At 36.3% G+C, this 14187-nt stretch overlaps 1 protein-coding gene across 25 annotated transcripts in view; it reads right to left on the reverse strand.

Moving 5' to 3' along the window:
* Nucleotides 1-14187, reverse strand: part of EIF4G3 (eukaryotic translation initiation factor 4 gamma 3) — a 315445-nt gene that overhangs the window by 212674 nt on the left and 88584 nt on the right. For 6 of the 25 annotated variants that reach the window (XM_019808884.2, XM_011235910.3, XM_019808881.2 and 3 more), the window contains exon 1: nucleotides 10713-10747. The exons of 6 other annotated variants lie outside the window; for them this stretch is intronic. The gene's annotated coding sequence lies outside the window, so the exon portion shown is untranslated. Of the gene's footprint in view, nucleotides 1-10712; nucleotides 10776-14187 lie in introns of those variants that run through there. 13 more of the 25 variants (XM_019808879.2, XM_019808878.2, XM_019808880.2 and 10 more) reach the window with 6 other exon arrangements.

A 14187-nucleotide genomic window follows, 5' to 3' on the forward strand; every position in this document is an offset into this window, starting at 1 on the left:
CCTCTCTCACTGTCAAATAAATAAATAAAATCTTTAAAAAAAATTTCCTATAAAAAATCGGTATTTGGTGATTGCTGAGCAACAGAAATTAAAGGATCTTTTGAAAATATAAAGGTAAACCATAAAGATAATGCAAACTAACATTAGTCAAGTTTATAAACTTTATTTAGCACTAAATCACCTGATTTGATAAAACATTCTAGCCAATTAAGAGTTATCAAACATAAACTACAATTTTCAAAGAATAATTAAAATATAGAAAACATTAACATTTCCTGAACGTGATCATTCTTTCATAAACTCCAAATCAATGAAATACCACGAAGGAAACATATGGGGAGGAAAAATGGCCAGGTATAAGCAATAGGGAGCGGAGACTATGGAGAACTGAGGAGAAAGGCCAACCCTTCAAAGGACAATAAATACTCAGACACTCAGCTGTAGCCAAAGGGCTGCCATTCAGGAATTCCAGATAAGTAATGTTATATCTTCCAAGTTTTCAAGAGAAACCCAAAATAAGGATTTTTACATGAAATTTCCCTAACTTCCAAAACACTGTACAAGACAAAAAGAGATTAAGTACCCAGGCAGCCAGTGTATGAATCTGGCTCTAGGGGTACCCTCATGATCATCATGAAATATAAACCTTCTATTTTAAAGAAGCACTCCCATACAGACTTGTGACTGGATTCTAGATAGGCACTGACTGAATACAGATATATTCTTAAATGTTATACACCCATATATAAAGCGTTATGCTTTTACTTACTGCACATATATGCCTAATATATAATATATGCAATAAACACAGTGCTTAAAAATACATCGTAATTAAATCTTTACTAAAAGGATTACAAAAGAAAACTCCAGAATTCCTATCAAGTAATATTAATGTTCTCAACAACAAAGGATTCATATAAAGGTAAAAAGAGCATAGGCTGCATATCTGAGAAGCCATCATTGATTTTTTTTTTTTAATACTCTGATAAAGTTTATTTAGTGAGGTAATCTAAAACATTCCAAGAGCTTCAGTGCCCACACGGAAATGACCAGGTTCAATTTGGGGTAGACCGGAAAGATTCCAAAGCTTTCCTTACTTGGTTACTTTCAATACTATGATCCTCTAGCAGCTGGATGGGTAAGTAGTTTTCCCTATTAGTTTTTCATATCATACTAGTGTTTCCTTCAGACCATTTGTTTCCCACTATTTACAGTTATTTATTTATTACAGATATTGGGAAATACATAAAAGCTGGCCTACTCAACTAAAAAGGAGCACCATACTGGATACCAGAAAACTTTCCTTAATATCATGACATTTTTCACATTCTCTCTGACATTACCACTACCAGTGCCCACCTACCAACAAGAAAGAAGAGAGGGGAGCCTGGGTGGCTCAGTCAGTAAAGCACCCGACTCTTGATCTCAGCTCAGGTCATGATCTCAGGGTCGTGAGATTGAGCCCCCTGTCGGCTCTGTGCTGGGCATGGAGCCTGCTTAAGATTCTCTCTCTCCCTCCCTCCTCTGCCCCTCCCCACATCTCTCTCTCCCTCTCTAGAAAAAAAAAAAAAAAAGAAAGAGAGTAAATGACTTTCCTCTTTGCTCTATTCTTAGCTACACTTAATCAGGTTGAACCATACAAGATTCCAGGAATTCAAGTGTTTCTGATATTTTAAAAGAAGGCAATTTTATATAATTCAAGTAATATTTAAACACTCAAGCCAACAGATCCTATCACCAGCAGTTCTATCACAGACTTAAAACAGGAGGTGGTAGGAGGTATTACTGTGGAATAGAAAGGATTAGAGAGAGAACAGTAAAGAAAAAAAAAGGTTCAGATGCCTATCAGATATGCCATTGTAAGTGATCCGTAGTCAGTGGAATATACAACTCTAAGCTCTAGAGAAGAGTCAGGGCTAAGGAGGATAAATATAGGGGTAGGTTCATTATCAAAGTTCCAGATAGTCTCTAAGCTAAGTATGAAAATTGGCAAATGAAAAGATGAAAAGTTTTGAAATTTATAAACCAGGAAGGCAAAAACCAAAGCAAAAAGTTATTTTTGGACCAGTCTGGTCAGTGTTAATCAGTACATACTCAAGAAGCGGTCACTCTCTCTATGGAATCAATATGGTTTCTTTTCTCTGTTTATAATTTTAAAAGGAAAAAAAAAAAAAAAACCCAAGATTATCATTGAGTAAATCAGTAATGCCCTAAACTAAAATTTTTTAGAAATTCAGTCTCGGTGTGCCTGAGTGGCTCAGTTGGTTAAGCATCTGCCTTCAGCTCAGGTCATGATCAGGGGGTCCTGGGATCAAGCCCCAAGTCCGGCTCCCGACTCAGCAGGGAGACTGCTTCTTCCTCTCCCGCTGCCCCTTTCTCTGCTCATGTTCTTTCTCACTCTCTTCCTCTCAAAATAAATAAATAGAATCTTAAAAAAAAAAAAAAAAGTTCAGAATCTCAGAATTACAAAGGTGATTAAGCCAATTTCAGCAGTCCTAGGATCAATAAGGACAAGGACTTAGGACCACAGGGAAAGAGAAGACACAACAATAGATTTTTTTTTAGGTTGGTTCAGTACTGTTTGTAATTGAGGTATAATAGACAGAAAACAATTTTTTAAAAAATATTGGGTTTGCTGATATTAAGACAGATTATAAAGGACAGAAGAGATACCATGCAGAGATCATAATACAAACCAATTTGATACGATCCCTTCTTTTACCTCCATCTTACAGTCAACTGTAAGCTTCAATGCTCTGTCAGGCACTGTAGTAAGCTAGACAGAGAAAACAGTCCTTGTCTGAAGGGAGCTCCAATAGAAAGGAAGTCACAGGTAAATAAAGAAACAATTCATGTGATTATTACTATTTGATGTACATTTAAAGTATTGCTGAAAACCAGAAGTAACCAGGTCTGAAACTTTGGAAAGGTTTGGTGACATGTGACTTGCAACTTGAGAAGTGAAAAGCTTCAGTTCAGAGCAAGATTTAGAGACAGGATATCAAAAAGAAAGTTAATGGGTACAGGGGTAAGAAGGCAAAACATGTTCTGCAAACAGGAAAAGGGTTCTCTTTGAAAAGGGTCTGCAGAGGAAGAGACAATGAATTAAATAGAGAGAAATGGGACTGGTACAACTGCAGCCTGATTTTATAGCCAGGTTGTGAAAAATTACATAATCCTCACTAAGGTATTTTAATTTATTGCTTTCTGCAAAGAGGAGTCACTGAAATGTTAAAATCTCACCTCTTTTCTATTTTATGTTGAGAAGAAAGAAACTAGAATGTTGACACAAAAAGTGTACTAAATGTTCATAGCAGCATTATCCATAGTATCTGAAAAGTGGAAATAACTCAAATATCAACCATCTGGAGTTACCTACCAATAGACTAAATAAATATGGTATATCCATACAACAGATATTATTCAGCGATAAAAGCATTATGCTAAGAGACGTAAGTCATTACAAAGGACCAGATACTATATGATTCCATTTATATGAAATGTCCAGAAGAGGCAAATCTGTAAGAGACAGAAAGTAGATTAGGGGCTGCCTAGGGCTGGGGGTGATGGGCTAATAAGGACACAGGATTTCTTTTTGGGGTAATGAAAATGTCCCAATACTGACTGTGTTTATGGCTGTAAAACCCTCAACATGATAAAATCCAATGAACTGCAGATTTTAAATGGGTGAATTATATGGTATTTGAATTTTATCTCAGTAAAGTTGAGAGAAAGAGACAGAAGCTAGAGCTGAGGAAATAAGCTAGGTAGTGGGAAAGGAGATGATTTTCACATGGGATTCAATTAAAAAAAAAGACTTTGAGAAATAACAATAACTTTAATCAAGAGCTCCAGAGATGACTTGCAGTTTCTACCTGCAATACACCACAGTAACTGAAGGCATCAACAAGAAAACTATGAAGAAACATGTCTGGCTGCAGGAAAAGACTTGGCCAAATCTGAAGTACTTTCTCCTACTCACCTAATCTGAACTTCAGATCATGGGTTCACTGACACAAAACAAACTTAGCAATGCCTCTTAGCTACTACTATTATGTTGTTTTTTCTATTCTTCTTTCATATGTTAAAAGCTAAGGTACCAAAAATACCAGTGGAGAAAATATAACCATACCTAATTTCAGCTCTATCATTTAGCAGGTATATTACTATGGGCAAATAACTTGAAGTTTCACTTTCCCACCATATAAAATGAGGAAATCTTAGAGGGATGTACTGAAAATAAGAGATAAATTTTGGAGAGTATCTAATATAATGCCTAATACAGAAAAATTGAAACCTACTAATATTTCTGCCCACAAAAATTAAACATTAGGTTTATAAAAATCTTTATAAGAAGATACAAATTATTTATTTGTTTGTTTATTTATTTTTGAGAGAGAGAAAGAGACAGTGAAAGCAAGCCCCTGCACATAGGGAAGACAGAATCCTCAAGCAGACTCCACACTAAACGCAGAGCCAGATCGATGCAGGGCTCAATCCCAGGACCCTGAGACATGACTTGAACTGAAACCAAGATTCAGAGCCACCCAGGCACCCACAAATTATTTTTTAAATACACAATTTAACCTGGTATATAGTGAATCTGTAAGCATGAAGTACATGAATTTGTATTACATATGTGCATAATCAATGACTAGTTGTAGAATATAAAAATATTCAATTAAGAATATATGAGTTTTAGATCAAACGTTAGCATACGAAGGAACTGTATAAGTTACAGGGATAGCATGAGGTAACAAAGCTCTTTAACTCACTATATCTTCTTCATTGATATGGTCACAGAAACAAATCAGCAAAAAGTACAGCAGAACTAAGAGCAAATCATGAAATCCTTGTCAAAAACAAATAAAAAGGAAATGTAACACTGAATCACTGGTTAGTGGAAAACGGAGTAATTCATTGATTGTACAATGAAATAAATTCCTGCATCCTCTGATGAAGATTCTCTAAGGAAATGATCTTCGGTTCCAAAAGGAACATCCATACATTTTAGAACCAGATTTTCAGTACTCTTAACATAATTCAGGTTCAAACATACAAAGGAGAAAATCCCAAGGGAACACACTGACACCATACCTAAAACTACATTTGGATTAGAAACAGAGATGGTTTCCCTATAGTTTAGTCTACTTTATTCAGAGGCCATATGAGAGCTCCTGCAAATCTCACGGGAAAGATACCATGGAGATTATCATTCTACCTCAATACAGGAGTTAACGACAGAAATTCTCCTAAAGGAGAAACCAGAAAAAAAAAATCAGACAAAAAGAGTAAGAGTTCAAAAAGCAACAGATAAGAAGGAAATAGGAGTTAGAAACAAAATAACACTGTGTTCTTTTTCATTTTAGGGTGCCTGGGTGGCTTACTCAGTTAAGTATTTGACTTTGGCTCAGGTCATGATCTCAGGGTCATGAGGTTGGGCTCCACGCTCTCCTTCTCCCTCTACCCCTTCTCGCCCCTCCTCCCCCTACTCTCACTTTCTCTCCAAATAAATAGAATAGACTAGAATACGATTTCTATCAAGTGTCCAAACTGTATGTTCTAAAAGTCTGCTTAGTTGTTAGGGGACCAAAACAGTGACCCAACTATATTGAGAGTAAACAGAGGAAAGAGAAGAGGTGTGTAAAAGAACTGAAACACCAGTCATCAAAGCAGAGAGTCAATGGGTAATGACAAACACTAGTAGAAAACTGTTTTATTTAGAGATACAGAGGTAATGCCAGAGAAACTAAAAGCAAAACTAGCTAAAAGCAGGACTGCCACTGTAGGGCACGACTGGAAAGTGAAGAGTAAGCAGGGGACTGTTTCTTTGCATTATAAACCCTTCTATATTATTTGCATTTTTATTTTTTTAAAGATTTTATTTTTAAGTAATCTCAACACTCAACATGGGGCTTGAACTCACAACCCCAAGATTAAGAGTTGCATGCTCTGCCAGCCATGCACCCCTATTATTTGCTTTTTAAAAACCACATGCATTCTCTGTTTTCATTAAATAGATGCATAAGCGTTAAGCAGCTGTTAAGAATTATCATAAAGGGGTGCATAGGTGGCTCAGTCGGTTAAGCATTTGCCTTCACCATTAAGCTCCCTGCTGCAGGGAGTCTGCTTTTCCCTCTCCCTCTGCCACTCCCCCTGCATGTGCTCTCACGCTCTGTCAAATAAATAAAATCTTAAAAAAAAAAAAATGGAATTATCATAAAGAAATCACCAAGGTAATAAAGATCAATAGGCAAGGATAAGGATGTTCATCACAGTATTATTTATTAAAAAAAAACAAAAAAATCACCGAAGTGCCCATCAACAGATTAGTTGTATAAATGAAAGTATAAAAGGAACTTTTATTTATAAACATCTTCACCCCTAAAACTGCTTTCTTCTCAATACAACCAAAATTCTCATGATATAGTTTTTTATTTAATGATGCAAGCCATTAAGAAGCTAAGGTACTAAAAATATCATAGGAGTCAAGACGTACAATTCTATGATGTCATGATAAGATATGCATGTATGCGAAGATAAAAAATTTTTACAAGCAATACATATTAAGTACAAACAAAAGGTTTTTAAAGTTATATCTGTATTTTAAATTTTTCTGTCTATTTTATATATGTGTATAAAAATACAAAACATCTAGAAAAATCTCACTCTATATAGGTATTTCTCTGGGAAATAAGATAATGGTGGACTTTCATTGTCTTCACACTTTCATCTTCTGTTTTTTTCTAAATTGGCATTATTTGGTCAGAAGAAAATTAAAGCTAGGAGTCAGCTGTTTAAATATTATTTAAACACGATATTTATAACAGTAAAAAATATATTATTCCTTGGGGAATGGGTAATTACATCCTAAAAATATATATTTGGAAAGATTTTTTTTTTTTTTAAAGATTTTTTATTTATTTATTCGACAGAGATAGAGACAGCCAGTGAGAGAGGGAACACAAGCAGGGGGAGTGGGAGAGGAAGAAGCAGGCTCATAGCAGAGGAGCCTGATGTGGGGCTCGATCCCATAACGCCAGGATCACGCCCTGAGCTGAAGGCAGACGCTTAACCGCTGTGCCACCCAGGCGCCCCAGGGAAAGACTTTTTTTTAACAAGAAGTTGCTTATAATTTTAGGGCAAGAAAGAGAAATATGAAATCATGGTACACTAATTTCAAAAGTATTTTTTTTAAAGTGTACAACAAAACAACTACAAAAAACATGTGAAAATGAGTGGCATGACCCTTTTTGTGGGTCTTTTTCTTTTCCCCTCTTATACTTTCCTGAGTTTCACTTTTTCAAGCAGGAACACATCAATTTTATAAGTGAACAAAATCTGGTATTTGGAACTTGGCTGGTTGATAAGGTTTCCAGATTGACCTATGAAATCCTACTTAAGCCAATGATGTATGTACCCGAGGAAAACAAGGTTAAGTTATCCTCTGCCCAAGTCGCCACTCAGCAATCAATCATCACCGTGATTCTCATTATCTGTTTGCCTCCTTGTAGTACTTATGGAAAGGGACTGGATGTAACAAGCACTTATGACAGTGCCTGAAGACAAGTGGCCACTCAGATGATTAAGTATAAATAATGTATTATTAATTCCATCAAATCTCATTATTTATACTTTGGCTCTTTAGACAGTAAAACTGATTTAGAGTATCAACTCATAAATACCAGGAACAACTCATGCGGCCAGAGCTGCCTTAAGATACACAAAGGGAGTAAGCTAAGATAGCAAATGGACTTTTTATTTCTTTCATTGCTAACAGTAGCCTGGAGAACTGTTTTAAGATTCCAAGGTCCTGCTTTTGGGAGGGAAGATGGAGGCAGTGTAGGGAATTTCAACGTTGAGTCACTATACTGTACAACTGAAGCTAATATACAACACTGTATCTTAACTATACTGGAATTAAAAGGAAAAAAGATTCCAAGGTCTTTTCCTAAGTCAGCAGTAAAACCTTAATCAAATTTAGGGATAGCTGTCTTGGGAAAAAATTACAGAGAATGGTAAGGAGTATCTATTCTACAAATAGATAATCCAACCATTTAGTAAACTACTTTCACACGTAAAAACTAGTAACTCTTAGCTTTCCACTCTGGACAAGGTTGTATATCAGTTGGGAGATTACTGTATGGATTTAACAACAGCAATAGTACTAGTCAACTTTTCATTTTACAACTTAACTTCTTTTAAATTCTGGTTTGCTTTCTTTTTGCTGACCTTTCTGTGGCTAATGAACCATTTATATAACTAATCAAGGTAAGTAAATTTGTTTTTAATTCCAAGATATTAGAACTTAAAACTTGGTATTCAACTATATAAAAGCATAAATTACATTATTAAATCAATTTAAGTTGCTCTGGAACAGGCCTAAGGCATGTGAGACATTTGATACATGACCCCATAGAGAAGAGGAGTCAAAGATCATCACAGTACACAAACTAAGTGAACCTTCTCTCTTATTACTTGTTCTCCCCCATAACCTAACATAAAGCATGAAGAAAATCAGTTGCCCCCAAACTCTTTTTCTGTGATGTAGTTTATTATCTTCTACTGGAGAATACTGGGCAGTTGTGATAAAATGTTTGGCCAATATTCAGAAAGACTTGGCATCAAGACCTCTTCTAGGGGCGCCTGGGTGGCACAGCGGTTAAGCGTCTGCCTTCGGCTCAGGGCGTGATCCCGGCGTTGTGGGATCGAGCCCCACATCAGGCTCCTCCACTATGAGCCTGCTTCTTCCTCTCCCACTCCCCCTGCTTGTGTTCCCTCTCTCGCTGGCTGTCTATCTCTCTGTCAAATAAATAAATAAAATTAAAAAAAAAAAAAACAAACAACCTCTTCCCGAAAGCTTCCCAGCCAACCCAGTTGACTACCAATCAGTCTAATAATCTTTTAGTCATACATTTCACTGTTATACCTCTTTTCTTTTCGATAAATGTCTTCATCAGGAGAAAACTCCAAATTGGCCTTTAAAATTTAGTTTGAAATAAAGGGGTGCCTGGGTGCCTCAGCTGATTGAGCATCCCACTCTTGGTTTCAGCTCAGGTCATGATCTCATGGGTTTTCGGATCCAGCCCCACGTCAGGCTCTGCCCTTGGTGGGAAGTCTGCTTGAGATGCTCTCCCTCTGCCCTTCCCCCAACACATGTGCATGTGCCCACGTGCACTTTCTCACTCTCAAGTAAATAAATCCTGAAAAAGATCTGAGGGGTGCCTGGGTGGCTCAGTCGTTAGGCGTCTGCCTTCAGCTCAGGTCATGATTCCAGGGTCCTGGGATAGAGCCCTGTATGGGGCTCCCTGCTCCGCAAAGAGCCTGCTTCTCCCTCTCCCACTCCTCCTGCTTGTATTCCCTCTCTCACTGTCTCTCTCTGTCAAATAAATAAATGGAATCTTAAAAAAAAAAAAAAAAGATCTGAAATAAATATTTCACACATGCTAATTTTTCTGAATTTTCTGAAAAGTTAATAAACAAATGCTTATTGAACAAATAAAGACTCAAAATATATTGCCGATTTTACAAATCTTAAAATCCCCAACACAGTCAAAGGTTCTTTGGAATGTATAACAGTTAAAGAAATTAAATACACATCTGTTGAACACTCTGCATGCTATATGGCAATTAAACAAACACAGAACGACACAATGGACAAAGATGCTAATCCTTCACAATCTCTTGCCTACAGGATTCCTGAGAGCCAGAATGTGCTTTTAAAAGATAAAAAGGGAACTGTATGAGGTGGTAAACATTTCATGTCTATCAAAGCTTGCAGTAAAAAATGATCTCGCTATTCATGCCACCAACTTCACAGCAATAATAAATACATGGGTTTTTTTTTTCGTTTTCTTTTTCCTTGAAATAATTACAACTCCATTTACCACACAATTACTTATGACAGTCCAAATCCCTAGGACTCATTTTATTTTAAATTGGTCCCTATCAGTTGTTTTGTTTTTAACAATGGTACATATAATACTTTATAAATGGACCTGAAGGGAATATCTGAGAGTTTAATGAAACATTTTCAAAGTTCTTTGACCTTAAAGGTCTTGGGTATTGTTCCTATGATTTTTTTATCTGAGAAATTCAAAAGCAATTTATAACTGACATTTAACAACAGAACTTTTAGATCTTTAAGGTTAATCTTTCTTTTGAAGGAGAAAAATAAGGTAAACACATATTAAATAATATTTTAATTAGGTATGTGATTTAACATTTAATGAGCAAATCCACATTAATTATTAATAAGAAATCCTAATTTTCATAAATGTCATTACTCAGCAGATACCAAGACAGGCAGAAAAGCAGAGCCGGAATTTTTAAAAACCAGGATATAAATAAGCTCCACATAAATAAAAGCTAAAAAAAGGTACTTCAAGATGGAGGCTAGGTAAATCTTAATAAAGCAGGTCCATTTAACATACAATGTACAAAGTAACAACTGGGCTACTTCCCTATGCTGAGAATCAGGACCACAGCGCAACAGAGCACCCTTGCAAAGGAAACGTAATCTAGACTAGAGCAAGGAATCTTGTGAGGGTCCTTTCACTACATTCAAAGGATCCTTGGATTCTCTTAAAACTGCAATAAAAATATGTATGTTTATACGTTCACTGTTCTGCAAAGTAGATCCATAGCTTTCATCAAATGATCGAGAGTCCTGATCCTAAAAATGTTGAGTTTTGTAGTATTTTTTACCTTACCTGTGAGAGCTGAACAAAAAGAAGGCAGTTTCCCACACAGTAAAATGTAGTACGTCACATGAGCTGTGAAGATAGACAGACCTGTCTCAAATTATCCAACTTCTTTGAGCCCATTTCCTTAATTGTTAACGAAGGCTATCCTAAGGATTAAACAGTGCAATGCACGTACAGCACCTAGGACGGTGCCTAGGACACAAGTATCACTCAATAAATGTTAACATCCACCTGAGTTCAAACCCAGCCCTTACACTTACTGGCTAGATGAAGCGGGGCAAGATTTTTCATCTCTGCATCTGTTTCCCCAACTAATAAAGGGGGTATAATTATACTTACCTCATACCTTTGCTATAAGGATTAAATAAATTAATGCAAGTAAAGTGCTTAGAATAATGTCTGGTGCATAGTAAGTGCTCATTAAGTGTTACATCATCAGTAACTGATAATGATAAAGAAAATGTTCTATAAACTATTCCACCAGTTTCCCCATAGTCCACTCCTCTGATCACGTGTGGTCAATCTTATGTACATTTCATGCCTTACTACACTGTGGAGCAGTACTCTCATCATCCAGTTTAATGGACTTAACTAGAATATGTTCTCCTTACCCTACTTCCACTAAGATAAAGTCCAAACCTTCTGCCCAACTGCATTTGATGGCTGAAAATTCATCTAAGTCCTCTTCTTTCTCTGATGAACAGCTATATGCTCCACTACTCCAAGTACTTCTGCCTAATGAGAACCCATGATAACTCTTACCAATAAATATTACTTATTATTTAATTACATATACTTGTCCTAATTTATATAGTCATTAAATGTGTCCTCCTCATTTTCCAATATGTACTTAAAATAATGTATTACCATCTGGCCTGGTAAAATAAGAACTCTTTACAATAAGAATCACAGTATTCACCATCATTTTCCCATATTATCTGACACAAAACCTTGAACACAGTTATCACTCAATAAACATTTACTAAACTAAGTTTATCTCAATTATTCTTTATCACTGCCACATTTTCAATACTTAAGCTATGATAGCAAGCTCCAAGAGGCCAGTTTTTCAGTTGTATTTATAATGCCACAGAAAAGTAAACTTCAAACACGTTTTAAATTTTACAAGAGATAAATAAACCTATTCCATGTTTAGAAAGAAAGTCAATATAGAAAAAAGACTGGACCTAATTAGCTGGCATATTTTTAACAACAAAATACAGCAGCAGCAGCATTTCATAAGTATTTGAAGAGACTGACTGTGAGATCTGTCTAAAGGAGAGTGATGTTATTAGTGACTGTTAAGAATGAGCTTTTTGGGAGGCGCCTGGGTGGCACAGCGGTTAAGCCTCTGCCTTCAGCTCAGGGCGTGATCCTGGTGTTGTAGTATCGAGGCCCACATCGGGCTCCTCTGCTATGAGCCTGCTTCTTCCTCTCCCACTCCCCCTGCTTGTGTTCCCTCTCTCGCTGGCTGTCTCTATCTCTGTCAAGTGAATAAATAAAATCTTAAAAAAAAAAAAAAAAAAGAATGAGCTTTTTGGGGAGCACCTGGGTGGCTCAGTCTAAATGTCTGCCTTTGGCTCAGGTCATGATCTCAGGGACCTGGGATCAAGCCCCACATTGGGCTCCCTGCTCAGCAGGAAGCCTGCTTCTCCCTCTCCCACTCCCGCTGCTTGTGTTCCCTCTCTTGCTGTGTCTCTCTCTGTCAAATTTTAAAATAAATAAATACATAAAAAGAATGTGCTTTTTTATTATTTGAGAAAAAGAGAAAGCGAGCACGAGTATGGGAGGAGCAGAGGAAGAGGGACAAACAGACTCCCTGCTGAGCACAGAGCTCAAAGAAAGGCTGGATCCCAGGACCCCAAGATTGTGACCTGAGCTGAAGTTAGACCAACTAAGGCACCCAGGGGCCCCCAGAATGAGCTTTCTTATAAAACATTCTGAAGATGTTAGTAAAAGGGGAGCCCAGGAAGAACTAAGGAAATGATGAAATATACTCAATCTTAGGTATCTTACAAATTTTTGTAAAATTAAATCCAAGGTGATCTCTCAAAATAATACAAAGCTTGGACTGCCTAGCTGGCTCAGTCAATGGAACATTTGATTCCTGATTGTGAGTTTGAGCCCCATGTTGCATGGAAAAATTATTTTTTAAAAAATAATACAAGGCTTACAAACAGCTGGACTCTATGACTCAGCAATCCCACATATGGGTATATATCCAAAGGAAATGAAAACAAGATATCAAAAAGATAAGTGTACTCTGGGGGACCTGGTGGCTCAGTCAAATATCCAACTCTGGATTACAGCTCAGGTCATGATCCTGGGGTCGTGAGATCAGCCCCTAATGAGCTCTGCTCTGGGTGTGGAACCTGCTTAAGCCTCTCCTCTTCCTGTGCCCCTTCCCCTCCCTCCTTCTCTTAAAAAATAAATAAATAAATAAGTGCACTCCATGTTTATTGCAACACTATTCACAACAGGCAAGATATGGAAACAACTTCAACATCAGATGAATGGATAAAGAAGATGTGGTGTATGTACACACACTCACTTATTATTCACCCATAAAAAAAGAAGGAAATCTGCCACTTGAAACAACGTGGATAGATCTTGAGGGCATTATACTAAGGGAGATAAGTCAGACTGACAAAGACCAATACTTCATGATAGTACTTATATGTGGAATATAAAACAAACTCATAGATACAAAGAGTAAAAGGTGATTATCAGGGGCTAAAAGATGAGGAACTGGGGAAATGCTGAACAAAGATTCCAGGATCTAATGCACAGCATGGTGATTATAGTAAAAAATACTGTATTACGTACTTGAAAGTTGTAAAAGACTAGACCTTAAATGTTCTCACCATAAAAAAGAATAATTATGTGACATGATGGAGGTGTTAGCTAAGGTAATGGTGATAATCATATTGCAATATACAAGCATATCAGATCAACAGGTTGTACGCCTTAAATTTACAATGTTATATGTCAATTACATTTCAATAAAAAAATAAACTACATGGAAATAAAAGAAATACACACCTTAGCTCAACTGACTACCTACAGTACCAATTTTTGTTAGCTTTTTTACAACTAATTTATAAAAATAAGGTGACAATAACCTAGAATTACAATAATTCCTGGCAACATTGTTAAAATTAGATAAGTTTAGCCAAAAAAAATTTGTATGAAATTATTAAAAATAAAGCAATGTGTCTAACAGTATAGCAGTTCCTGAAAAAAAGGAGGAAATATAAAAAGAGTGAACAGTATTTAACACATGTGTAATAACATTACAAGATTTTTATCTCCTAATTTTTTTAGTTTTCTAAAATGTACATTAGTTTATTAAAGGAAAGAGCTTACTTTCCTATTTTAATAAATTTAGACATTCCAAAGATTATCTTGTGTGATACTAAAGCGTTAAAAGCCACATTAATATGCAACACATAAGCATTTTATCTAACACTACATTAAGCTT

Source organism: Ailuropoda melanoleuca, chromosome 2 (genome assembly GCF_002007445.2).
Source record: "Ailuropoda melanoleuca isolate Jingjing chromosome 2, ASM200744v2, whole genome shotgun sequence".
In the NCBI taxonomy this organism is placed as follows: Eukaryota; Metazoa; Chordata; class Mammalia; order Carnivora; family Ursidae; genus Ailuropoda; species Ailuropoda melanoleuca.